This window comes from Geotrypetes seraphini, chromosome 2 (genome assembly GCF_902459505.1).
Source record: "Geotrypetes seraphini chromosome 2, aGeoSer1.1, whole genome shotgun sequence".
NCBI classification, from domain to species: Eukaryota; Metazoa; Chordata; class Amphibia; order Gymnophiona; family Dermophiidae; genus Geotrypetes; species Geotrypetes seraphini.
This window is the reverse complement of record NC_047085.1, coordinates 461,015,591-461,041,335: the sequence shown is the minus strand read 5'-3', so window position 1 is coordinate 461,041,335 and position 25,745 is coordinate 461,015,591. Positions and strand designations below refer to the sequence as shown.

Sequence of the window (25,745 nt, the reverse complement as noted above, 5' to 3'; positions counted from 1 at the left end):
AATCTTAAATCATAGTATCAAAGAGTCTCTTACAATTTAGTTTTTTGCAGGATTTTCAAAAGTGCTTCCCAAGGGCTCCCAATTATGCTCCACAAGATATAGTGCAATTAATTTTTTAAAAATAGATTTTTTTCATTCTCAAATTGTGAATATTTTGAAGTGAAGTAAATGTAATTCTTAAAAACTTATCTTGATCTGTGCTCAAGAGTTGATGCTGAGCACAAGAGCAGCACAAGGTAAGTTATAAGAATTGCATTTACTTCACGTCAAAATATTCAAAATTTGAGAATGAAAAAAATCTATTTTTTAAAAATTGTTTGATCAAATGATGATTTGCGTGTACTATATCTTCCGGAACATAATTGAGAGCCCATGGGAAGCAGTTCTGAAAATACTGCAAAAAGCTATAAATTGTAAGAGACTGTTTGGTACTGTGATTTAAGATTTAAAGCTGGTATTCTCTTATAACTGTACCGTTTGAGAAGTTACCTGCGTTTCTATTACTTAGTAGTAATACAGAATGCTTCACAGTGTGGCTGAAAAAAAACAACCTATTATGGTCTAATAGTCATCATAGGACTATGCATAAAAATGTGTCTCTGTATACAGTGACCATAAATGACAAAACAATTTTAAAAATGTTTGATTACTATTTGAACAAAAACATTATAACTGCTCTAAAATTCTACAAATTTAATTATCTTATTGCCTACTCTACTAGCAAGCACTCTTTAAAGCCATGACCTACTACATCAACAGTTCTCTTTTTAAACTCATTGTTACACTGAGTGTGCCCGTTGCAAAACTGAGGAAGCAAATGACAAATCATGGCCATTAAGAACATAAAAACTTCCACATTGGGACAGACCGAAGGTCCATCAAGCCCAGTATCCAGTTTCTAACAGTGGTCAATCCAGGTTACAAGTACCTGGCATGACTCCCAAAAGAGTAAAACAGATTTTATGTTGCTTATTCTAGAAATAAACAATGAATTTTCCAAAATTCGTCTTAATGGCTTATGGACTTTTCTTTTAGGAAACTATCCCAACTTTGTTTAAATCCTACTAAGCTAATTTCTTTCACCATATTCTCCGGCAAAGAATTCCAGAGATTAATTACACACTGAGTCAAGAACCATTTTCTCCGGTTTGTTTTAAATTTACTACTTAGTAGCTTCAGTGCATGTTCCTTTGTCCTAGTATTTTGGGAAAGAACAAATAATCCATGTCTACCCATTCCACTCTGCTTTACAGACCAACTAGATGACTGAAAAGTCTAAATTACTTAAGGCAGTGTAGTATGATTGCCAAATAGCTGCTAAATAAACAAGGTTAATCCCATGACCATGTATTAAAGGCATAACCTGTACAGTCTCTATCTAAGATAAAATTATTAACCAATTCTAGACTCATCTGAACTTTTGAATGGAAAAATGTTGGCACAAGCCATATTTAGAATAAATCCAAGAAAATGGAATGAGTGATAGAAATAAGATATGGAAAAATTGATCAACTCCATTAATTTTAATGTTTGCTGCTGCTTAAGCAGGGCAAAGAATAATGTCTACAGATACCATCCAGAACTTTTCTATGAGATAATGATTTAGGGTCCTCAGATCTAGCATATTTCTGAAAATTTCCTTCCCCTCCCTCTCAATCTGAGAAACAGATCCTCAGATACCAAAAATAAAAGCCCCGCACTCTTAATAAAGAATCAAACATATTAGCTTCAAGGAGAATTAGAGATTCAAGCTTCAAGGAGAATTAGAGATTCAAGTTCTAGTAAAGCAGCAGCAAAGGCATGGAGGGATGGCCACTCTCTAGAAGTTTTAAGTAGTAAAATGCTGACTTGGTCCTCTCCTCCTATTCATAAAATAATATTACTAACTTGCCTTCCTACCTTCTTGTTTATGGAAGGCAAACTTTTAAGAGGATAATTTGGACATGTTTTTCAAATGATATACTTTTAACCTTCACAAACTACGTTGAGAATCCAGCTGTTATATGACCAGTCAAAAACTCTATTCTTGATTAATTTACCACTCCATAAAAACAAGATGACAATCCAAGAATCAAGAAAGCATCGGGGGACGGATGCTTGAGCGGGCGCAGCGTCTTGTATTGTTAGTTTCCAGCGCTGAGTAGTGACTCTTTCCCGACGGAATGGGGAAGAGGAAATTGATCTCTCACCCTAACCCTCCGGCACCTGGCATCCCCCCAGCACTTGGTCCAAACTACGAGCGTTTTTGCCTGTCCAGCTGAAGGAACTCCTCCTACCTTGGGAGTAAGCCCGGATTCAGTGGGGGAACTCGGCGCAGGAGCTGCACAGGCATTTCTGAGCCCGGAGCAGAGGTCAGTCCCTCCCCAACCCGGAAGTGGTCAGGTGCAGGGAGACGCAGGAGTTCAGCTGCCCGCTAAGGGAAGACTTATTCCAGCAGAGGAGGGACGCCAACACTGGAGCCTCAGGAGGAAGGTGCAGGTGATTTTTGCCAGCTATGTCCCAGCACCACGGAAGGAGAGGTGAGAGGTGCTTCGGGAGGGAATTCCATCAGTTTTGGGGAGTTGAAAAGACCAGAGAAAATAGATATGGAAGCCCTCTGGCAGGCCATATCTATCATGGACGCTAACCTTAAGTTGAGCCTTTCGACTATTATGGGACTATCTACTCCAAAGTAGAGCAGCAAGGAGTGCGAATGATTAATTTAACTGAAAAATTGGAGAAACAAGAGGAAAATTTAAAGGAAATAAAGACTATCCAAATGGAAATGGTTAAAGAAAAATCATTTATTTCCCGCAAGTTGGAGAACTTTGAAAACTCTTTGAGAAATATTAACATAAGACATCTGAATTTTCCTAAATGTCCCGTCATCTCACCAGTAGAGATGGCGAGAAAATACTTTCAAGAGGTTCTTGCCATTCCATTGGAAAATCTACCTCCAATTGTAAGGGCTTATTATTTAGGGATTAAGAAACCTCAAGGGGAATCTACTCTTACTGAAAATCTAATAGAAAATGTGGACATGAATTTTGTCTTTATTTCTGGAAAGTTCCTTTGAGGCGATAACTGATAGAATCACTATGTTGCTGACACTGGCTTTGGAAAGTGATAGGGAATATATTCTTCGTTTGTATTTCCGACATATTAATGATAAGTTTTTGGGCTCTAATGTTAGAATTTTCCCAGATTTGGCTCAGAAAACGCAGAAACGAAGGAAGGAGTTCTTGGCCCTGAGGTCAAGAGTCCTTACTCTTGGGGTTACTTTTTTGATTAAATTTCCAGCAAAATGTTATATTACCTATCAAAGTAAGAATTTTCTTTTTTTTGAGCCCAAATAGCTTTTAGACTTTATAGGACCAAAAGAAGGGTTGGTATCTCAGTCTAATTATAAATGACATGCCATAAGGCTGTAGGTTGGGTCACCTATTGCCGTCAGAAATTTTTTTTTCCAAAATTGTTGAAAATCTCCTTTCTTGATTTTCATAATTGTGGACTAAATATTAGTTAACGTTTCCAATACATTTGTTTGTATAATCATGTGATTTTCCTTATTAATGTTTCTGATCTGTTTCAAGTTGAGTATGCTTGATTTAAAATTGAAAAGGTTATAAATAATTTTTTTTAAAAAACAAAAAAAAAACCCAAGATGACAAAATCTCAAACAACTGATTTTCTGCTTCAGACTAATAAAATTTTCTCCTAGCCGTTTATTACTTACTTACTTAAACTGTGTCTGATTTCAAGAAAGCCTGGAATAAGCACGTGGGATCTCTTAGAGAGAGAGGAAGAGATAATGGTTACTTTGGATGGGCAGACTGGATGGGCCATTTGGCTTTTATCTGCCATCATGTTTCTACGGTTGAAAAAGCTCTGGAAAGAACACCCTCCTAATAAAACTAACAGCCTCTTTTACAAAGCCACGCTAGCGGCTAAGCTAATGGCTCCGAAGCCCATAGAGATTTAAAGGGCTTCTGGGCTTTTGCTGTGCGGCTTTGTAAAAGAAGCCATAAATGTTTTGATTGATTTTAGAAAGCAAAACAGAAGTGACAAAATTCCCATAACCATATCCACCTTATTTATCTTGCTCCAAAAATTGCAAATGGCAGATCAAACCTAGAAGTGTGAATAGTCAAAGTTAAGGGTCTCACTGCTATCTCAAAGTAATTCTCGAAAAACCTTATTAGATGTGTTTCACATTACTATTGGTTTCCATAAAATAGTGAAACTCTAGTTTACCTTAAGAGACATACAGTGGGTCCTATTTGCTCTGTCTTCCCTATATTTGTCTAAGCAAAATATCCTTAGCAGCACGTACACTGCTTGCAGCCAGGTCTATAGTTTTCCCTTTGACCTATCCCATCCATGCAGAAACTGGAAATGATGTCAGAGGCGGCGGGATGGGTCAGAGAGAAAGTTTCTGAGGGAGGCAAATTATTAGTCCTTTAGCACAGGAAAGGGGGATGGGATCTTTCTGTGGCTAAAATCAAAGTGGTTTACATATCAGGGGCCGATAAAAAGTTCTCAGCCCAACCAAGAAGAGAATGATGTGGCTCCACATCATTCTCTTCTTGGTTGAGATGAGAACTTTTCAGCGGCTCCTCATATTATATATAGGTACTTATTTTGTATCGCTACCATAACAGAAGCACACCGACAATTGCGCCCAGGACGTATGCGTGCCAGTTTAAAACAGTAACTGTGAGGGAGGGTATGGGGGGAGCCACTAAATTTATAAGTGTTTGCGTTCCTGTTGGGGGGGAACTCCTCCCCACCACACTGAAAACTGCCATTTTACTAAGTTTTTTGGGGTATTCGGCAGTTTTTAGTGTAGTGGGGGGGGGGGGGGAAGTTCCCCCCCACATACTCCTCAACGGGAGCACAAACACTTGTAAGTTTAGTGGGAGGTTCCCCCCTGACCTCCCCCTCAGTGTGCTAACAGTTATTGTTTTAATTCAGCATGCATACGTACTGTGCAGGATCGTCTGTGCGCAATTGTCGGCGCATTTTGTCTGGCGTGGGAATGCTGGGTCACCTTTGTATCAGAGCAATGGAAGGTTAAATGACTTGTCCAGAGTCAAAAGGCACTGAAGTGGGAAATAAATAAAAAAAAAAAAAAAATAAGTGTTTAACTGTGGAATTATTCATGATTAAAAATGTTTTAATCATGCAATTAAACATTTTAATAAAATGCAGCCCTACTATATATACTACATTAAACTGCTAAAAGCATGAAACATATAATTGAAAATCATTAGTGAAACAGCAAAGAAATATACCATGAAACAATAAAAAAAGCTGTTCCAGACTATAGGAACTTCTTACACAATGCATCTGCACAAGAGTCTATATTACTTTAAATCTTCCAAACAAATAAAAAACAACACTAAAAACACTCACAATTTTTAGATAGTTATTAATCCTGCTAATAAAGAGGGTAACATGGTGCTCATCTATGGAGTCTTATCTAGCCAAGATCAACAGCAGCTGCCTGATTCAACACATTACAGAACTTCAAAAAGATTTCACTGAAAACCAAGGGAAGACAGGGTAATAGTTAATAAAGGTGTCACAGATAATTTATTTGTACATCACCCTTGGGTTCCAGATTTAAACTTCCCCAAAATACCCAAGTCATCCTTGGATTCTCAACAATAGAATCCTTTGAAGGCATCTCTTCAAGTTATATGCTTGGTTATTAAGGTGTCAATAGCTCTGAACATTGCCCACCTCCATGAAGTTTGGTTTGAATAAAAGTAGAAACAGAGGGCTAGATTCACTAAGGGCACAAATTGGATCGGATCCGTGTCCGGGGAGCTGATTCATGATCGGAATCATGCCCCCAACTTAGCACCTGGATCGCTTTATAGCGATCCCGATGCATGCGCAGACCATCTGTAGATGGTCTGCTCATGCTTAAAGAGTGACCTACTTTTTTTTTTTTCTTTGTAAGTCTGTGGTTTTAACCCGCTTTAAACCTGCGGGTTAAAACCACAGGCTTGCACTGAAGGGAAGGGCAGTGCAAGCTTGCAGAGAGGCAGGAGAGAATCGGGGCTTGCAGAGAAGCAGGATTGGGGCAGAGAGCAGGGCAGTCGTAAAGGACCTGAGCAACTGGTCCTCAGCAGTCGCTTATTTTTGATCGGTCAGCCCAGTTGGTGTCCCTCTTATTTTTAATGAATCGATACCTGCCTGCATTTGAATGCCATTCTCCCTCATTTGCATGCGCGGATCAGAGGACGATCGGGACAGAGGTTCGTGAATCGGGTCGGAGGAAAATCGGGACGTAAAGGGGTCGCTAAGTGGTCGGAAGTTAATCGGTGGGCTTAGTGAACCTAGCCCATAGAAACATGATGGCAGATAAAGGCCAAATGGCCCCTCTAGATAAATTTTTATATTCTTTCATATATAAATGATATTTATATGCTCTGGTTCAGCCGTATCAAATTTTTTATTTATTTATTCAATTTTCTATACCGTTCTCCCAAGGGAGCTCAGAAAGTTTACATTAATTTATTCAGGTACTCAAGCATTTTCCCTGACTGTCACAGTGGGCTCACAATCTATCTAATGTATCTGGGGCAATGGGGGGATTAAGTGACTTGCCCAGGGTCACAAAGAGCAGCGTGGATTTGAACCCACAACCACAGGGTGCTGAGGCTATAGCTTTAATCACTGCACCAAACTCTCCTGAACTGTGCATGAAGCAAAAATAGAGGACAACATGCATACACAAGTTGCACTGGGAATCACTCACAACTGCCACTGAGGAATGATACATAGTGATCTGTGTGCTACAAGAAAAGAGGAAATGGGGGCATTGGTAAAAACAATTTTAAAAAAAGGATGGGAAAGACAAAAAGACAATGAAAGATTAAGTTCTTACCTGGATAATCTTCTCTCTCTTAATTTACTACGGATTCCGTACATTATGGTGTTCAATCCCAAGCTGTAAAGCTGGATTCCAAGTCTTCTGACTGCCCCACCGGCACGACGACCACGGCCAGTAACCTCCAACACCCTTGGATACGCCGCACAATCGCCTACAGAGGCACGCAGTCCGACTCCGATCCTGGGCACGCCTCCACATAATTGCTCAGCCTGTGCTACACTAGTGGACGAACCTGGGGTGAGCTGGCTCTTGATCCCAGAGCCCTGATCTGTCCAACAGGCTGTCCAGGGGGCTTACTGCCACATAGTGAACCCCCCCAGAAGCAGACATTCTCCAACTGTCTCTTTGATCTCCCGCTGCAAGGATGTCCCCGCAGGAAACCTCCACAGCACGATGGCCGACCATCGAGGGAAATAACGAAAACATTACTGAAACTATCCAAAGAAAACACAGCAGCAGAAATAAGCTCCTATAGGCTTGGCAAGTAGAAAGCAAGACTGGATTCTACTAGGTATGCTCCAGGATATGCTAGCAGAGGGGAGGGGTTATGGCTTCATTCATCTGAAGTTTTCTACTGTGTCTGGGGGTCAGAGATGCATAAAACCCACTGGTCCCGGAATAAAGTGGAGGCACGGGTAAAGGTCAAATTTGGCTGCTTCTGTTACAAGGTTTTGTTTGGACTTAGCCCCAAATATTTAACCAATAATTTTCCTTTTGTTACCAATAAACATGAGATGCTCGCATTCAACCTTTACTTTCCAGCCTGTAAAAGGCTGTAAACTTAAAAAAAACAAAACACCATCACCTACTCTCTTAACAGGCGGCTCTATGGGGTAAGGATTTACACCAATTGATCATGATTTCCAGCTCTTATTTGGAATTTAGGGGGCATCTAAAAACACGTCTGTTTGCCAAATATTTGGGTAACTAATTTCCTCCATTCAATTATATATTTTTTCTTTTGTAAACCACACAGAGCTTCACAGTCCTGTGATATATAAGCCGATTGTTATGTTACGACGTATGTGTGATCTCAATACAGGCAAAGCTGAAGTACGCTCTGAGCACAAGGCTCCTGAATAAAGGAACTAAACATCAAATAAAATAATAAAATGTGGCGAGCAGAACCCACACACTCCTGCAGGCATGCATGCCTAAGGAAAACCTGTAGGTGGAGCTAAGGAGCTCAGTGAAGTACAGAAGAGGCACAGAGAAAAATCTGAACTGGATTCCTTCTGCACAGGGCATGCGACCATGGGAACACTACTACTTGTCTAGAATGTCTCACCTATTGCGCTGGAATAACCATTTGTGGACTTTTCCTCTAGGAGTTTGTCCAAATTCCATTTAAACTCAACTGTGTTTCAAGTTTATCATTTGACATTTCGCAAATTAAACCATGTTTAAGTGGCTTACAATTCAAATTAATATCAGAAATAAGTATAAAATATGACATAATGAATAAAAGGAAAAAGAGGAGAATCTACAATTTATAAAAGGAAAGAAGGAGATATAGTACAAAAATTTTAGGTCTGAGTGCTCTGGTGCGTAGCTCAGAAATACCAATATAGTAAAGATGAATTGTAAAATGTTTATAGAAAAGCATCAGTAAATAAAAATGTTTAAAGTTTTTTTTTTTTTAAAAAGGTTATTTTTGTAATTAAAGATGGTTTGTAATTGAACAAGTTTGCAATTGAAGATGGTTTGGAAGCAAGTTCCACAATACAGGTCCCTGAACAGAAAAAAACAGCAATATGAAAGGAGTCTAAAAAAAATCTCTCCAAATATAGGAACAAATGATTGTGATTGAGATATAAAAGCTTGAGAGGAAGTTTAAGGTGTTAAATATTTACTAAGATAAAGAGGAGCATTCATCAAACGAATTTTGAAGACTAATAAAAAAATGTATAACTAATACAATGTGATATATGAAGCCAATGAGTTGATTTTAGTAACGAAGTGACATGATCAAATTTATGACCGGTTATGAGTTTTATGGCAGTATATCTGTATACCCTTATATAATGAATTGCAGTAATCTACATGACTAATAACGAGAGCATGAGCCAAAACACTGATAGCTGATGGATGTAAAAATGGACAGATAGAACGTACACGACGTAAATTATAAATACAGTTCCATGTAACCAAAGAAATCTGAGCCATGTATGAAAAAGCAGAATCCAAAATAACACACAACACTCCTGTTGTTGAGACCTGTGGAGCTGGTATATTATTTAAGTCAATGATTATTTATTATAAAGTTTTTAGAAAAAGAACAAAAGGCAATACAATACTATGAAATGATTGATGATTGATAATCAGTAATGAAATAAGAACAATTATAAAACTATGAAATACAAGAATAACAGGATCTCTGTTAACATCAATCAAACACATATAAACATCGTCTATCGTTCTACCTATTTATGTTTGAATCCAAGCTGATATATTATTTAAAAGAATTGGGAAAGTTAGACTTTGATTATTATTTTTACCAAAAAGCAAAGTTTTAATTTAGCTGGGTTAAGGACAAGTTTATTATGAGCAAGCCAAGTTGTCAATTGTTTTAACTTATCATTAATACTGGAAATATGTGATTTATCAGAGGGATCAATAATAAATAAAATTTTAAAAATCATCAACATAAATGACTGTTGTAAAGTCTAATGATTATAACAAGGTTAAAGGAGGAGAAAGAAAGTTGTTAAATAAAGTAGGAATTGAGAGGTGATAGGCTCCTGAGTAATCTAAGGAAAAACTTTTTTACAGAAAGGGTGGTAGTTGCGTAGAATAGTCTACTTGAAGAGGTAGTGGAGACAGAGACTGTCTGAATTCAAGAAACCGTGGGATAGGCACGTGGGATCTCTTAGAGAAAGGAAGAGATAATGGTTACTGCGGATGGGCAGACTGGATGGGCCATTTGGCCTTTATCTGCCATCATGTTTCTATGTTTCTATTAATCCCTATATCTTTTAAACAACATAATAGAATGTAACGATCCACCAAAAAAAAGGTGATAGATCAAGGGACAAAAGAAATACAAATTTGGCTTGTTATACCTAGGACAGCAGTCTCAGTACTGTGATGTTTTCTGAAATCTTTCTGATTAGGGTGCAAAGTGTTAGTTTTACCAGAACAATATTTTCAGTAATTTTTGTTATAAATGATATATTAGCTATCATATGGTAATTTGAATATAGGTTTGATGGTTGCCAATTTACATTATGTTGAAACATATCCTGAAGTTAGACTTTATGAAATCATAGATAATAAAAATGAATTGAACTGTGTAATGGAAGATTAGGATTTCACCTTTGATAATAATCTGTTAGTCTCTGTAGGATACAGTATGCTAGGTGTTCAATCCCTTCCCGCAATTCGGGAGTTGCAGAAATTCAAATACTTTTCTGAGCATGTGCTCCTCCTACCTTAGAGAGAGAGTGTTACAGTCCACTGCAGTTCAGTCCCAAAGCCAAGCAACATATTGGAACAAATCCAAGAAAAAATAAGGGGGCACTGGGGAACCTCCCCGGTCACATAAACAATTTCTATTCTAGCCTGCTCTGCAAAACATGAAAACAAGACAAGTAATAAACATGAAAACAAGCAAAAGGTAACAGAAAACCCATTGTGGAACAATGTAGAACTAACCTGTTATGTGCAAAGAGCAACCACATGAAACAGCCTTTGGTAATGCATACTCACAGAAGAGCGAACTCCCCACAGGATCTATCCACTGGCTGGAAGATACTCAAGCCTGTAAGGAGAATAACCGAGGCAGAAAACAGGCAATTCAAAACAACTGAGCTTACACAGAGAGGGCGGGCCATAATGAAACCTCCAGGGACTAATAGAAAGAAGATTATTTAAAGTGAAAACCTAATCTTCCATTCTGTTATGTCCCTTCCGGATTCAGTCTGCTAGGTGACATACCAAAGCAATGTCAGCATTTAGGGAGGGACAGAAAAACCTGCCTGCAACACCAAGGTCCCAAAAGTGGCATCAGAGCGAGCTGCCACATCCACCTGGTAAAACCAGGTGTACGAAGAGAGGACCAAGCAGCTGCCTTGCAAATTTCATCTAGATGAATCGCGTGAGACACTATCCATGAAGCAGCAACACTTCTAGTCGAATGAGCCTTAAGGGAAACTGGCGGCTGCTTGCTGCGAGCAACATAAGTTGCAGAAATGGCCATACGAATCCAACAGGCAATCGAGGTCTTAAACGCCGGCTTATCACGCCGAGAGGGGGCAGTCGGGACAAAGAGGTGATCAGACAGCTGAAAATCATTAGTCCTCTCCAAATAATGGAGCAAGACTCTCTTGATGTCCAAATTGCATAGAATCTGATCCTTTCTCTCCAAGCCTGTGGCAGGCAAACGAACTTCCTGGTTGACATGGAAAGCAGAAACCACCTTCGGTAGAAAGGAAGGTACAGTACGCAGAATTACTCCTGTGTCCGTAAGTCAGAGAAAGGGTTCCTTGCATGAAAGAGTTTGAAGCTCTGAAATACGCCATATCGCGACAATAGCACCAGAAAGACAGTCTTGATCATCAGGTCCAGAAGAGTAGCATCCTTTAATGGCTCGAATAGGATTTCTGCAAGGCCCTCAAGAATGATGTTAAGATTCTATGAAGGGAAAGGATAACGCATGAAAGGCCGCAAACAAAGCACCCCCATCAGAAACCGGGTGACATCTGGATGAGTAGTAAGCAAACTAGAACCCCTGCATTTCTGGAAGCATGAAAGGCCTGCCACCTGAACTTCAAGGGAGACCATCACTAAACCCTTATCTAAGCCTGCCTGAAGAAAAGCCAGGACCATCGAAATGGGAGCCCGCTCAGGTTCCACCTGGTCCTTAGCAAATCACTGTTGCCTTCCAGGCCTTGGCATAAGAAGCCATAGTAGAGGATTTCTTGGACTTCAAAAGCATTGAGATGACCACATCAGAATAACTGCGTCTCATCAGGGCTGAGCACTCAAGAGCCATGCTGTAAGACCAAAGCACTGCGGGTTCTCCATGCGCACCAGACTCTGACTGAGAAGGTTGCAATGAAGAGGAAATTTAAGCTTTCTGTGCCACTGAAGATGGACAAGATGCACATACCACAGACGACGAGGCAGTCTGGAGCTACTAGAATCACAAGGTTGGGATGCTTCACTATATGGCGGATGACCCGACCAACCAGAGGCCACGGAGGGAACACAACGGAGCTTGTGAGCTGGCCAGGGCTGAACCAAGGCATTCAGCCCTAAGCTTCTGCACTCTGTTTTTCGACTAAAGAAGTGCCTGACCTTCGAGTACTCTGCTAAAGAAAAACTGGAAGAGGTATGGGCTCCCTGGAGCTGAGCTGAAGTAGAAGGGAGAACCAATGTTGACTGGGCCACCGAAAACATAAGAATTGCAGCTGCTGGGTCAGACCAATGGTCCATCGTGCTCAGCAGTCCGCTCACATGGCGGCCCTCTGGTCAAAGACCAGCGCCCTGAGACTAGCCCTACCTGCGTACATTCCGGTTAAGCAGGATCTTGTCGAACTTGGTCTTGAATCCCTGGAGGGTGTTTTCCCAACAGCTTCCGGAAGAGCATTCCAGCTTTCTACCACTCTCTGGGTGAATAAGAACTTCCTTATGTTTGTACGGAATCTATCCCCTTTCAACTTTAGAGAGTGCCCTCTCGTTCTCCCTACCTTGGAAAGGGTGAACAACCTGTCCTTATCTACTAGTCTATCCCCTTCAGTACCTTGAATATTTCGATCATGTCCCCTCTCAATCTCCTCTGTTCGAGGGAGAAGAGGCTGAGTTTCTCTAATCTTTTGCTGTACGGCAACTCCTCCAGCCCCTTAACCATCTTAGTCGCTTTACTCTGGATCCTTTCGAGTAGTACCGTGTCCTTCTTCATGTATGGCGACCAGTGCTGGATGCAGTACTCCAGGTGAGGGTGCACCATGACCCGGTACAGAGGCATGATAACCTTCTCCGATCTGTTCATGATCCCTTTCTTTATCATTCCTAGCATTCTGTTGGCCCTTTTTGCTGCTGCCGCACATTGCACAAATGGCTTCATCGACTTGTCGATCAGAACTCCCAAGTCTCTTTCCTGGGAGATCTCTCAAGTACCACCCTGAACATCCTGTATTCGTGCATGAGATTTTTGTTAGCGACATGCATCACTTTACACTTATCCACATTGAACCTCATCTGCCATGTCTATGCCCATTCCTCGAGCCTGATTATGTCACGAGGAGCAAGAAGAATAATGGTGGCCTCCTCTCGTTTGAGTTTGAACAGAGTCCTCAACTTGAGAGGAAGTGGAGGGAATGCATAGAGAAACAGACCCGTCCAATCCAGGAGAAAGGCCTCCAAATGGAGAGGAGAGGAAAGTCTGGAGCAAAATTGGGGTAACTTATGATTGTGTGGAGCTGCAAACAAGTCGACTTGTGGAGTGCCTCATTGAGTAAAGATGGACTGGAGAGTTGCAGAGTTGAGAGTCCATTTGTGAGGCTGAAGAATTCTGCTGAGGTTGTCTGCCAGAGAATTCTTCTCCCCTTGAATGTAGCAGCCTTTAAAAACAGGTTGCGAGCTGTCGCCCAAGTCCTAATTTTCTGGGCCTCCTGACACAACATACCATATATTTCCTCAGCTGAAACAGATCAGAAACATGATGTTGGAAATCAGAGAGTTTGCGCTCTGGAATGTATTTCTGAAAAGTTGAAATCTGTTTTATCAAATGTTTGAGGTAGAACGAGAAATGTAGTTGCCGGAATGGTTGGCCAACATAGCATTTTGGTAAAGGCATTTGCCAAACCGATCCATGGCCTTGCCCTCTCTGCCAGGGGGTGCAGAAGCATAAATAGCATAGCCCCTGAATATTTCTTCAATGTAGATTCCACTAGGAGAGATTCATGTGGAAGTTGGGGTTTGTCAAATCTAGGAATAGGAACCACTCTATACAGAGAAAGCAATGTTACTTACCGTAACAGTTGTTATCCAGGGACAGCAGGCAGCTATTCTCACTAGTGGGTGATGTCATCAGACAGAGCCCCGGTACGGACGTCTCACAAGCACGTGTTGCTTGTAGAAACTTAAAAGTTTCTAGATGCCCGCACCGCGCATGCGCCGGTGCCTTCCCGCCCGGAGGTCCGGGCGTGTCTCCTCAGTTCAGGTAGCTAGCCTGAGAAGCCAACCCAGGGGAGGTGGGTGGGACGTGAGAATAGCTGCCTGCTGTCCCTGGATAACAACTGTTACGGTAAGTAACATTGCTTTATCCCAGGACAAGCAGGCAGGTATTCTCACTAGTGGGTGACCTCCAAACTAACCTCAGTGGGATGGAGGGGGAGTTGGCGACTTAAGAGAATAAATTTTTCAATACTGTTTGGCCAAACTGTCCATCCCGTCTGGAGAGAGTATCCAGACAATAATGTGAGGTGAATGTGTGAACCGAGGACCAGGTGGCAGCCTTACAAATTTCCTCGATTGGTGTTGATCTGAGGAATGCTACTGAGGCTGCCATTGCTATGACCTTATGGGCTGTGACCTTACAAGGAAGTGATAATCCAGCCTGGGCATAGCAGAAAGAGATACAAGCCGCCATCCAATTAGAGATGGTGCGCTTTGATACGGGTCTTCCCAACTTATTAGGGTCGAAGGAGACAAAAAGTTGAGGAGTGGTTCTGTGTGGCTTGGTGCGATCCAGGTAGAAAGCCAACGCACGTTTACAGTCTAGAAGGGCTGATTCTCCGTGGTGAGAATGGGGCTTAGGGAGAATCTAGTCCATTTCTGGGAGTAGCATTGTCGAGTGGCGGGCTTCCTGGAAGCTTCCAAGACCTCCCTCACTTCTTGTGAGAATTGGTGAGGGGTTACGTTGAGAGGAACCAAGCTGTCAGGTGGAGAGACTGCAGGTTGGGATGAAGCAGTGATCCTTGATGTTGAGTAAGTAGTGAAGGAAACACTGGAAGTGGTACTGGTTCCCTGCTGCTGAGTTGAAGTAGGAGGGAGAACCAAGGTTGTCTGGGCCACCGAGGAGCTATTAGAATCATGGTGGCCTGTTCGAGTTTCAGCTTGACCAGAGTCTTCTGGATCAGCGGGAATGGTGGGAACGCATATAGAAATCGTTTCCCCCAGTTCAGTAGAAAAGCATCTGCCTCGAGGCGATGAGGAGTGTAGATCCTGGAGCAAAACTGAGGCAGTTTGGAGTTGTGGGGAGCCGCAAAGAGGTCTATCTGAGGCGTCCCCCACTGTGTGAAGATTTGGTGAAGGGGGCTGGAATGGAGAGTCCATTCGTGCGGTTGTAGTAGACGACTTAGTTTGTCTGCTAAGACGTTGTTCTCCCCCTGAATGTAGACTGCTCTGAGGAAGGCGTTGTGGCGCACCGCCCAGTCCCAGACTCGTAGAGCTTCCTGGCAAAGGAGGGCCGAGCCCGTGCCTCCTTGCTTGTTGATATAATACATGGCGGCCTGATTGTCTGTGCGAATGAGGATCACCATGTCGTGAAGTAGGTGTTGGAAAGCTTGGAGCGCATTGAAGATGGCTCTGAGCTCCAGTAGATTGATTTGGTGTAGTCTTTCCGCACTGGTCCAGAATCCTTGGGTGCGGAGACCATCCAGGTGGGCCCCCCATGCATAATTCGACGAATCGGTTGTGAGAACTTTCTGATGGGGGGGAGAGTGCATCAGCAAACCTCTGGATAGATTCGAAGAGGTCATCCACCAAAGTAGAGACTGCCGAAGAGCAGGTGTGACTAAGATGTGTTTGGATAGTGGATCAGACGTCTGATTCCACTGTGATGCCAGGGTCCACTGGGGGATCCTGAGATGGAGTCTGGCAAAGGGTGTCACATGTACTGTGGAGGCCATATGGCCCAGGAGCACCATCAGTTGTCTCGCCGGTAGGGTTTGGCGAGTAGACACCGACTGGCAGAGATGAAGAAGAGACTCCATGCGTTGCAGGGGCAGGAATGCTCGGAGTCGAGTGGTGTCCAGGACCGCTCCGATGAAGGGGAGGGACTGGGTGGGTTGTAGATGAGACTTGGAAAAGTTGATCTCGAAGCCCAAATTCTGGAGGAAGTAGGTTGTAGCCAAGACCGCCGAAGTGACCTCTGGGGCTGACGGGGCCTTGATGAGCCAGTCGTCGAGGTATGGGAACACCTGTAGACCCCTGTCTCGGAGTGCCGCGGCCACTACCACCAGGCACTTTGTGAAGACTCTGGGGGACGAAGAGAGGCCGAATGGTAGCACTCGATACTGTAGGTGCAGATTTCCCACCCGAAATCTGAGGAACTTTCGGGAGGCCGGGTGAATGGGGATGTGAGTGTAGGCCTCCTTGAGATCCAGGGAGCATAACCAGTCGTTCTGCTCGAGGAGGGGGTATAGAGAAGCCAAAGTCAACATGCGAAACTTCTCTTTGACCAGAAACTTGTTGAGGGCCCGAAGGTCTAAAATGGGTTGCAGGTCGCCCGTTTTCTTCGGGACGAGGAAGTACCGGGAGTAAAACCCTCGGTTCAATTGGTCTGACGGGACCGGCTCGACAGCCCGAAGCTGAAGTAAGGTTTGGACTTCCTGAAGAAGAAGGGCGGTCTGTGTCGAGCTTGAAGGATACTCTCTTGGAGGATGGTCCGGGGGGACCCGATGGAATTGAAGAGAGTATCCTTCTCTTATGATGGTAAGGACCCATAGGTCCGTGGTTATGGCCTCCCATCGATGGTAAAAAAGATGGAGGCGGCCCCCTATGGGAGAGGCTGAGTGCAGAACGGTGTCGGTTATGCTCCCAGGAGGGGAGTCAAAAGGGCTGGGGAGCCTTAGGTGCAGCCGGTGGCTGAGGTTTTTGCTGAGACTTCTGGGGAGGTTGTCTCTTCGCAGGTTGTCTCGCAGCAGGCGTTTGTCTGGGCATGTAACGCCGCTGGTAAATCAGGGGTGGCCTGGAAGGTCGAGACTGTTGAGGTTTGGGTTTGGGCCGCAGGATGGATTGAAAAGATTTTTCATGATCCGACAGCTTCTTGGTAACAGTTTCGATAGACTCATCGAACAGGTCAGCTCCCGCACATGGTACGTTGGCGAGTCTGTCCTGGAGGTTGGGATCCATATCGATTGTACGGAGCCATGCCAGGCGACGCATGGCTACCGCGCTTGCGGCAGCACGTGCCGAGAGTTCGAATGCATCGAAGGAGGATTGCATCAGCTGGAGGCGTAATTGGGAGAGGGAGGCTACCACTTCCTCGAACTCGAATCGAGCTTGGGTGTCTATGAATGGAGTGAACTTGCGGAGCACCGGCAAGAAGAACTCCAGATAGGAAGAGAAAAAGAAATTGTAGTTCAGCACCCGTGACGCCATCATGGAGTTTTGATAGAATTTTCTACCAAATTTGTCCATCGTTCTCCCCTCTCGGCCCGGCGGTACAGAGGCGTAGACCTGAGAGGGATGAGAGCGTTTAAGAGAGGACTCGACCAGTAGGGATTGGTGGGAGAGTTGAGGGCCCTCAAACCCTTTATGGTGCACGATGCGGTATCGAGCATCGAGTTTGCTGGGAATCGCCGGTATGGAGTACGGTGTTTCGAAACACTGCATGAAGGCCTGATCCAGCAATTTATGCAGGGGGAGCCGAAGCGACTCCGTTGGAGGGTTAGGTAAATGCATGGTGTCCAGATACTCTTTGGAGTATCGGGAGCCCGTGTCAAGGGTCACATCCAGATCATCCGCCATTTGTCGGAGGAATGATGAGAAAGACAATTGATCCGCCAGCGTCGGTCTGTGGGACGGGCTGGAGGAGGAGGAGGCCTCCGGGTCCATGGACATCGGGGAGTGGCAAGGAGAATCGGGTACGGGTGTCTCCTCGTACTCCGGTCCCTCCGGAGGGGACACCTCTGATGAGGAGTATCCCATACGTTGCAGTTTTTTCTGCGGTGACACCTCCGAATGGCGTGAAGAGTGCCAGGATGAGTGTCTTGATCGGTGCCCGTCTCGGTGGCGGGACGGGGATCGTGATCGTCTGTGCATCGCATGGTCTCCCGAGGCCCCCAAGTGGTGGATAGGGCTGGAAGCGGTGGATCGCAACTGGGGTTGCGATGCGGATTCTTGCGATGCTACCCAAGTCTGGTAAGGAGTACGGAAGAACTCTTCCTGACTATGCCCAGGGCTTTGAGTATCGATCGGAGGTCTGGTCCCATGTTGGCGCGGAGGCGTAATGGGCTCTAATGGCGGCATATCGGTAAGCGAGGCTTGCCGCATGGGCATCGCCGCCCTCCCCCGTTCGTCCTCGTCGGTTTTCGAGGTCGAACGGCGTGGAGGAGGGGGAGGGGGCGGACCGCCCCTTTGGACCGGTACCGGGAGGTCACCCTGTATGGCAGCGATGAGCCCGGGTCCGATGGTCTGCATGAGCTCAACGAATTGAGCTTCCAGCATGGACCGTAGCGAAGCCGATAAGGAGGGATCCGCACCGAAAGGGGGTCCTCCTGCACGGTCATCGCGCTCCTTCGAGGTCGAGTGCTTCTGCTTAGTAGCTTTTGGCACTTTGATGACCACTGGTGGCACTGTGGAAGGAAGAGGTACCTGAACCGAGGAGACCGGGGCAGGCACCGACGTCGAGCTCGTGGATGGTGTCGGGATGAACGATGCCGGTTTCACCACACTCGATGCAGGAGGGGTCGATACCGGTTTCGCCCGAACCGGGGAGGTATCAGATGAAGTGGAGGCTGAGGGATCCTTAGCTGCGTCCATCTTGAACATCGATTCCCACAATAGGCAACGCCGCTTGAATGAGCGTGCCGTAAGGGTAGAGCAAGGCCTGCACGATTTCGGAATGTGGTCAGGGCCCAAACACTGCAAACAGCGCCGGTGAGGGTCCGTGAGTGAAATCGCGCGTTGGCACTTGCTGCACTTTTTAAACCCGGTGATTGGCCGGGACATAGGCCGGAAAATCTCCGCCGCGAGGTCGAAGCCAGTGGGCCTGAGCCACGTGGCCGGCCCGTTCGACCCACCGGAGGAAATAATCTTCTTTTTTTTTTTTTTTTTTACTGAAAAAGAAAAGTACTGTTAACTGTAATTAAAAGAAAGCGAAAACGCGGACAAGGAAGGCAAATTTAACTGAATTCAGCTAGCGCATGATGAAGTTGAACTTCTCAGCTCCGCGGAAAGAAAAGAACTGAGGAGACACGCCCGGACCTCCGGGCGGGAAGGCACCGGCGCATGCGCGGTGCGGGCATCTAGAAACTTTTAAGTTTCTACAAGCAACACGTGCTTGTGAGACGTCCGTACCGGGGCTCTGTCTGATGACATCACCCACTAGTGAGAATACCTGCCTGCTTGTCCTGGGATAATCCATCTTACGCTGAGCCACAGGGATAGTAAGTAGTGTTTCCAGATTTTTATTAAAAAAAAAAGTTTCCCATAAAATGTCATAAAGGGGATGCTTGAGCAGTTCCTTAGATGGTTGATCATAATCAAAGGCCTCTAAGAATTGCTTAGAAAGTTTGGAGTCAGCTTTAAGCGGGATGGATAAGAATTTTGACATTTCACGGAGAAACAGAAAAAGAAGACTTCTCAGACAATGTAAGAATCTCCTGAGATGAATGATGAGGAGAATCATCATCTGAAGAACCCACATCTTGATAGTAGAGGATCCTGTTCCGAGTCTCCCCAGAGGTCCGCAACTTGAACAGAATGGGGGCGTTGCTGAGCACTCGGTGTCAAAGGCTCAGTATGTTTTAACTTCTGCAATGCCTTCCGAGACCCTCAGCCACAAGAGGGCATCCGCTTAAACTCAGGGGCGGGAAATTTCATGATGACACCAGAAAGTATTTCTTCACTGAAAGAGTAGTTGAACATTGGAACAAGCTTCCGATACAGGTGATCGAGGCCAACAGCGTGCCAGATTTTAAGGGTAAATGGGATGCCCATGTGGGATCCCTGAGAGGGTGAATGTAAGGATGGGTCATTTGGAGCGGGGGCTCTAGAGCAGACTTAGGGGGTGGGTCTGTGGAGTGGGCAGACTTGATGGGCTATAGCCCTTATCTGCCGTCATTTTTCTATGTTTCTATGTCTGTGTCAGAGATGACCAGTGCCGGCGAGTCGAGGGTGCCGATTCCCTTGTGGGAAGCATCCACACTGGAGGATTCTCTACTGCAGGTGCAACCGGTGTCGAGGGCTCAAACAGGACTGGCACCGGGGGAGTCGGTGTCGACATGGGCACAAGCTGGGTCAGCACCAGCATTTGGAAATGCTCACCCAGTACCACCCTAAGCAAATTGTCAATCTTCTGCTTGAGGGTAAGCACCGGTGCTGCTGACTTTTTCGCCAGTACCTTTGGTGCGGCCCTACACTCCAGCAATGAGGAGGCCGATGACAAGGCACTCACCGATATCGGGGCAGAGCGCTTTTTGGGCTTCTTTGAGGCCGGCAGGGCTTGACTCACTGCTACTTTGGCCTGAGGCCCAGATGGGGTGGGGGAAAATTTCTTAGCCGGCTTACCCATAGAAAGCTGCGACGCCGAGGGTGTTTCAGTCGGTGTCGACTTAGACATCGACGTTGGAAGCGATGTTGAATCCCCTTCCAGCCCGACGCCGAATAGAAGTCGCTGTTGGATGAGACGGTTCTTCAACGTTCTCTTCTGTAATGGACAGCAGCGGGAACAGGTCTCCAGATGGTGCTCAGGCCCCTAAACACTGGAGACACCAGTGATGCGGGTCAGTCATGGAAATGGGGCAAGCACAATATCCACACTTTTTAAAACCCATTTACGGGCGGGACATCGAAGGGAAAATGGCTCCAGTGAGATCGAAGTCGGAGGCCTAGATGGAGGAACAGGTCCCGCCAGGCCGAAACCCATGAAAGGGAAAAACCAAAAATGTTTGGTTTTTTTACAAAGAAATAAAGAAAAAAAAAAGTGACAGAAACAGTCAAAGAAATCCACGAGAGCGGGAAGGCAGCAAGAGAAAATTTCAACAGCCGTTGAAATGTGTCTTCTTAGCTCTGCTAAAACTAAGAAACTGAAGGGACCATGCGCCTACATTGGGTGTGAAGGCACACACATGCGCGGAGCGGGCTATCGTGAACTTTCTAAACACTTAAAGTGGCAATGCACTTTTAAAGTGGTCTGTACCAGGGCTCCGTTGGTGATGTCACCCATCAGTGAGAATATGCTGCCTGCTTGTCCTGTGAAAACAAAATATCTAGCTGATGGAAAAGAATGAGATCTGAACTAAGATGGAATTTAGATTTAATAGACCAGCAATTTATAAGTCTAGGGGAAGACAACTGCGCTGGACAACCGAGGACCCACAAGGCAGAGTCCTCCCTTGCTATTACATCTACTTTGGAAAAACTCCGAAAAATTCTCTTTCCTTGTTTTAAGACTGCCACCTATTAATTTCATGAAGTGTTCCCAGGACCCACATACACTTCTAGTTTTAAGAGCTCTGGTGGTGCGGTTTACTTTGCTCCTACTCATGCTTTAGGTTTTCTCGATGATTAAAATGATTTTTTGGCTGGGGTGGGTTAGAAATTGGAAATTTTAATATTTTTAATTGTATTAGTATGCTTAATTTCCTAAGTGATAATTCAAGTTTCAGAGAGATTTTTTTAAACCATTTTTATTGAAAAACATCATGTGTCTAGTAACATCTAGAAAACAGCATATTTATCATTTTGGGAAAAAAACTGAAAACTTTCGATTGCTTTTTATATAATCTCTCTTTATGTGCTATTGTCGCCTTCCAATTTTCTATTGGTTTCTTATTTTGCAAATCACATTGGATCTCTTGGGATAAAGTGGTTAGTACAAGGGGGTACTGTAAAGTTCTCTGCCCAGCCAACTTCCTAAATTCTGAGCATTATTTTGCCACTGTAGCTAAAAAGAGATGGAGCTCTTACCTTGCTAATATCTTTTCTAGTAGATAGGTGTTTCATTCTAAGCAAGTGGGTCATATCCCAGTGCTCACATGACTTGCAGAAGGAATCTACTCTGGATTTTTTTAATCCCTCCTACTTCACAGAGGGCTCTGTTGCCCCCTACAGTTAGTTCCAAAGAAGGCAAGCACCCTTTCAAGAACAGATATGAAGCAATGGAAACTCCCCAAAGAACAAGTCTGCTCAGCTCAGAAATTTTAACAAACATTAACTATTGAACAATATAAGAACATAAGAATAGCCTTACTGGGTCAGACCAATGGTCCATCAAGCCCAGTAGCCCATTCTCACGGTGGCCAATCCAGGTCACTAGTACCTGGCTAAAACCCAAGGAGTAGCTCAAATAATACACCAAAGTATCCTAGCAATAGACTACTCATCATACGCTTAAGGTCTGACTGGCATCCAACTTACAGGTTTGGAAAAGAACATTCTGAGTGAGACAGTAGGCAGGTGCAAGAAACAAACAACAGGACAAGTATCCAGAACGACACACCTGTCTACTAGAAAAGATATTATCAAGGTAAGAACCTAATCGCCATTTTTGGTGCAATAGGTGTGGCATTCTGGACAAATGAGAAGTACAAAATCAAGACCACTGCGCCAGCTTGTAACAACTAGGACCCAAAATGTAAAGTCCTCCCTTGTTGCTACATCCGCTCTGGAAAGACTTGGAAAATGTATGTAGCGTGGACCAAGTTGAATGTATGTAAGACTTGGAAAATGTATGTAGAGACCACCAAGTTCATAACCATAATGAAGCCATGCTTCTAGTCAAAGGTGCCTTTACAGAAATGAGGTACTGTTTTTCACAAACAATATATGCATGGTCCTGGAAGCCGATACACCGCACCTAGTTGGATTTATCAGCACAAAAATATGGACCGATAACATGAACATGTTGGTGCCCTCAAGATATTGGAGAAGCACTCTTCTAACATCCAAGTTCTTCAAAATCTGTTGCTTTTTCCTAGAACCTATTTGACTGGAAAGCTGGCAATACAACTTTCTGATTGACATGGAATGCCGAAATCTTCAGTAAAAAGGATGGAACAGTGTGCAAAGAAACTCCAGCTTTAATAAATTTGATAAAAGGCTCTCTGCAAGCAAAAGGCCTGCAACTCCAGAGACCCTTCTCGCTGAAGAAATAGCCATCAGAAAAACTATTTAGAGTCAGATCCATCAAGGATGCTTCCTTCAGCGGCTTGAACAAAGTCAAGCTGAGACCCTGCAAAACTAGGTTAAGATCCCAAGAAAGAAATGGAGGCTTCCCCGGGGGCCTGATACATAGTGTTCCTTTTAGGAATCTGGCTATGTCTTCATGAGACTCCAGCGTAGCTCTACAGCCTCAAGCCCTAAAACAAGAAAGTCCAGCTAGTTCCTTAGCAAGGCCAGACTGGAGAAAGGCTAACACCACGGAGAATATAGCAGAGAAAGGCTTTTCCTGATGCACCAGTACTGGAAAGCTGTTCAAGTGTTAGCATAAGTGAAGCTGTTGTTCACTTCTTTTTTTTTTTATTAATTTTTGACCTGAACAGAGTAGCAATGATTACCACTGAGTAATCCTTGCATGCTAATGCAGCATATGCATAAGTCATGCCTCCATAGCAAACTGCTCCGGAAATGCCATGACCAACTGGTCCATGAGAAGAAGACCTGCGCCTGTACAAAGATGTACTAGGTCTACCTATCATGGTCTGGGTGGTCAACCTGAAGCCACCAGAACTGACTGCTCTTGGATGGCTTGCAATCTTGTGGAGAACCCGGCCTATGAAGGGCCAGAAAAAAACAAAAACCAACATGTCCAAGAGCTCATTCTTCAGCCACAGCTAGCCCACAGTGTTTGGGCTCATATCTTTGACTGAAGAACCTGTCCATCTTGTGGCTTGCTGTCACTAAATAATCAAACACTGGGCAACCCCAGCAACCAACAATGGCTCAGAAGACTGCTGGAGGCAATGGCCACTCACTCGGATCCAGCATCTGGTTGCTGAGAAAATGGTTTGAAAAATATCTATTCCCGCTACCTGTGCTGCTGAGGGAGCATGAAGATGAGCTCCTCCCACCTCCAACAGTTAAGTGATCTTACACATACAGCAGCTCACCCTTGGTGCCTATCTAGTAATTGCTATACGCCACTGCTGTAGAATTGTTTAAGACGACTTGTCCCTCTGGCCTCTTCAGCAGTCTCTGCCATGCCAAACGAATGGCCCTAAGTAATAATCTGCTGATTGACCACTTCCACTGGGAGGTCGACCAATGCCCCTGGATCAGGTGTCCGTTGCAGTGAGCTCCTCCCCAGCCGAATGGGGTGGCATCCAGTGTCACAATTGGAAACTTGGAGGAGTATACCTCTAGATGCCTGTGGGTGGAGCCACCAGTCCATCCTGGCCCACGTACTGGTGTCCACAGCAGGGGCATCTGAAGTGAGCCCTATTTAGGGGGCCACCGAGATAGAAACACATTCTGCAGAGGACACCTAAGAGAAACCGCCCAGGGACCTTGGCTATTATGGTCGCCTTGGAACCCAGCACTTAGTAGTGTTACGCGCAGTGAGCTGGACTGCCTCACAAATTCGTTATCTGAGTGCAAAGTTTCTGTCTGCATGCCTCTGGAAGATAAGACCCCCATCTGCCTTATTAAAAAGGACCCCAAAGTATGCCAAAGATTGAAATTGAATCAGTTGGCACATTTAGAAATCCACTACACAAACCTGGTTCTGCAGAACACAGACCACATGAGTCACAGAGCTTGCTCTCCTGCTGTGAACAATTAAGTTATCATCAGCCAGATGTCCAGGTATGACTGAACTTGCAAGCCCATCTCACATAGGTGGGCAGCTACCACCACAAGCTCCTCAGAGAACCAACGAGGCGCTGTTGCCAGCCTCAGAGGGAAAGGCCGAGAACTGGCAATGGTTTTGCAGGCCATGCAACCTAAGGAACTCTCCCTGGGCTGGAAATGTGGGAATGGTCTGTGAAATCAAGAGAGTCCAGCTGCCGTTCTGACTAAACATACTGTCTCCATGTGACGTAGGTTCCAGAAGGGATCACCCCTCGTCTGAGCCATTGTAGGGTCCAACAAAGTATATATAGAATGTGCCGGAGCCTGAATCTTTGGGCAGCACCAACAGCCTCTAAGATGTAGCCACAACCCTGCCGTCTCCTCTGGATGCTGCACTGAGAAGTTCACCACTCAGTCAGACTGGGGCTAAGTGACTTAGAGCTTGTAACCACTCTGAAAGATCCTCCAAGAAATATGCCCAGGCTTCCACAGAGGCCTAGAGCTATCCCCTTATCTTTAGGTAGTGGGAATAGCTTGCCATCACTGCGCTGTCTCGAAGGTTGAAGTGGGATGAAAACTGGAGGCTTGGCTCTGCCTGAGCTCTAATAATCTCTGTATGGATCCCTAGAAGGAACTTTGAAAGGCAGCACCTGCTGAGGACTGCCAAAAGAGCCTGAAACCACTAAAATTAGATCACCTGGAGCCACTAGAGGTTTGCAGTTTGCTGCCAGGCAATAAAGTTGATCGACAATGTGCCAAACTGGTCATGCGATTGTCTAGTCCTGTTTAGAACAACATTTGAGCCTTGAAAGGAAGTCTGCTGAGGGTAGACTTGGAGCTGGAAACTCAAGCCTATTACCTGGTCCAGAGCATACTGTAGGCTGAGATTGGAGAAGACAAAACATTGCTCATGACTCTAATGATGTAGTAGTGCATCAGCTACATAATCCACGCCATCCAATAGGAAATGGAACAAAGGTGGCCCTTCGCCAGCTCAGGATTCTACAACCTGGTGTGACAGGCGTGTGAAACAAAGGAAGCTGCTATAGCTGCTTTGATTTACAAGGCCTGCTCTTTGAAATACATTTAAAGAATCATAGTCACCTTGCCTGACTAGATAATCTTGAATACCATGTCTCCTGCACTTGGCAGGGATGTGCATTTGGTAACCTGAGCTAAC

At 44.7% G+C, this 25,745-nt stretch overlaps 1 protein-coding gene across 14 annotated transcripts in view; it reads right to left on the bottom strand.

Moving 5' to 3' along the window:
• Positions 1-25,745, bottom strand: part of LARP4B (La ribonucleoprotein 4B) — a 505,004-nt gene that overhangs the window by 164,478 nt on the left and 314,781 nt on the right. The window lies entirely within an intron of this gene.